The sequence below is a fragment of the Mus pahari genome, chromosome 22 (assembly GCF_900095145.1).
Source record: "Mus pahari chromosome 22, PAHARI_EIJ_v1.1, whole genome shotgun sequence".
NCBI classification, from domain to species: domain Eukaryota; kingdom Metazoa; phylum Chordata; class Mammalia; order Rodentia; family Muridae; genus Mus; species Mus pahari.
Window position 1 is genome coordinate 9,380,491 of NC_034611.1, and position 2,896 is coordinate 9,383,386.

The following is a 2,896-nucleotide window of genomic DNA, read 5'->3' on the forward strand; positions in this document are numbered from 1 at the left end:
ATTGACATAGCAACCTAGAACTAGACAATGAGCAGAGATTGAACAGTTTTGGAGCATTCAGCCCTAAATTGGATGTTTTTATCTCACCCCTCCCCTCAAGGCTCAGAAATCTATGTGTAAGATGAGATGGAAAGACTTTAAGAGCCGGAGGTGGTAGATAACTGCAAGGAAAGAGTGTTTTCTAGGCAGAACAGCACTGATACACATATGAACTCACAGAGACTGTGACAGCATGCACAAGACAGCATGCCACCTAAGGAGAAAAGGAACCACCAGTCTTATGCAGCTCATGAACCTTGCAAACTACAACAGTGACTTGCTTACACCAGAAAAAAAAAAGCAATCTCAGCACATAGCAGATGTAGGGGGCACAATGTTCTATCCCTAACCAAGTCACTATTTTCAATTGAGAGCTGCTGGAGAGGAAAGTCTCCAGTGTAGTGATGCTGGATGTGTGGACAACTCTCCAGAGCAGGCCTCCTACCCAGGAATACTTTACAAAAGAGGCTCCATGGTTTCTTTGTCATTATTTTTTGTTTTGGTTTTCTCTGTTTCTGGGATTCGGGTATTCTTTTTTCTTCAGTTTGAATTTAAAAAAAACAAAACAAAACAAAACAGAAAGCAAATGAATTAGGTATGTAGGGAGGGGAGAAGATGTAGGATCTTGGAGAAGTAAAAGAAAGTGAAAGACTATGATCGAAATACGTTGAATGAAAATTTTAAAATTTGGAAATGTTCATATTTTGATCTTTTAAAATAAAAATGAATTGGTTTCTAATCAAAAGTAAAGCAAAAATTTAAAACTGTAAAGCAGAAAGCAAAATAGAACACAAAAGTGAAATTAAGCATATTTTTATAAAGTTTTTAAAAGGGCATTTATTACAGTTTCACATTACATATGTCAATGACCAAATGAGTTTATTTTCTAACTATTTTTCATTTTTCTAATTATTAAATTCTGATAACATGTCACAATTCTGTTGAATTATTATCATTAAGAAATGAGAATATAAAATACCAAACTATTCTCAAATTCATGGTTGTGGTAAAGAAAAGGATTCATAGATATGTGCCTTTAAAAGATATATATTTATAATATGCACTGTAATTATAAATAACTAGTCTAAATATATAATAAAATGCCAGGAGAAAATCAATACATCTAATGTTATATGTCACAGTTTGAAATTTTCAACTATTTTTTTAGTCTATTTTTTATAACTGAACAGAAGTAAGAGCCTATGAACTGAACCTTTGGTAATAGCTTAACAAACTGACTTTTAGATGATCAGTGAATTCCTGATAAGGAGACTTGGTGAAGACAGTTTCTTTCCAGAGGTCAGGGGTCAGGTAACTGTAGGTCTTGGAGATGGCATCAAAGGTGGCCTTGACAACGTTGTCCAGGGTGGCAGTGCAGCTACTGGCTGAAGTGTAGCTGTCATCTATACCAGCCATCATCAGAAGCTTCTTGGGCACACTAGCAGAAACAATGCCAGTGCCTCTGGGGGCAGGGATTAGATGCACCAGCACAGAGCCACAGAGGACTGTCACCTTACATGGAACAGTGTGGGGCTTGCCAATCTTGTTCCCCCATAGCCTCTCTGCACAGGGACAGTGGAAAGCAAGGCCAAGATGATGGCCCCTTGGATGGCAGTGGCAACCTCCTTGGAACACTTAACGCCAAGAAAAACGTGACCATTGTAGTCCCCAATAGCGACGAATGCCTTGAACCTCGTCCGCTGGCCAGTCTGAGTCTACTTCTGTACTGGCCTAATTTTCAGAACCTCATCCTTTAGGGATGCACGCGAGAAAATGTCAGTGATCTCAGACTCCATAGTAGGCAGGGAAAACAGGCTGAACTCCTCCAAGAACTTGATCTTCACGTCCTTAACCAGGTGGCCCAGCTTGGTGATAGGGATCCACTCCTTGTTTTCAGCTTTATCTCCGTGAGCCCTGCGGCCTCCACCACCATCATGGCCTCTACCAGAGCCATGGCCCAGCCCGTAAAACTGCTGTAGAATGGGCCCCCGGGTCCTGCAGGCCCTCCCACTGTACCAGCGTCATCTGCCATTTGGTGTTTTCCTGAAGGAGAAGCCTCATGTAACTTTTATTAGCTCTATGATATACAGCTTCCATATCTCAAGGCTACAGTTTACTGACTTAAATCTGACTGGTATGTTTGTTTATATGTTCATAAGTATACGTGCATCTTAAAATTCAAATTAAGATTATTAAAAAATAGAACAAATAAGGTACTTTACTATAATTTTTATTCATTTATATGTGAAGTTAAAATAAATCATTCCAAGAAAACATAAATTGATATTGGATAAGTATAAAAAAATCACAAGTTCACAGAAGAAAACTTTGTCTAGTCAGGATTATTAAAATGAAAATAGCTTTGAAATTCAGTTCTTTAAAGGCCTGAAATGCATATGTGCTCAGCAGGCAACAATTATATCTATTGATATGTGTCCTCTAAAAAAATAGATATAGGATGGAATAAAAGTGACCAGGATGATTATAAAATCAGATCTTGGAATTGAACAATATGACTATATATATATCCATATCATGGGGTAGAAGTATAAAGTTTGGAGAAAATGTGATTGTCAAGACTCCCATATTACCTATGCTATAAATGACTGGATGAGAGCTGAGAGCTCTGAGCATGATCTTCAGTGAACCATGTATGAAGATTGATGCAAGGAGAGATAGGGGAGGGGGAAAACTATTAAGAAGGTAACAAGACAAGGGAAAAATGATGGTCCTTCAGGACCCAGCTATCTGTATGCAGCTCAGAGGAATACTTTCCTCCAAGAGAAAGCAATATGGTGACAGTCTTTGACTGAGAGAAAATGATAGTTTCAAGTGTATACTTACTTTTGGCTACAAG

The 2,896-nt window shown here is 38.3% G+C and overlaps 1 pseudogene; it reads right to left on the minus strand.

Annotated features, from left to right (window-relative positions):
* Positions 1-1,239: 1,239 nt before the first annotated feature.
* Positions 1,240-2,071, minus strand: LOC110339014 (annotated as a pseudogene).
* Between the last annotated feature and the right edge of the window lie 825 nt (positions 2,072-2,896).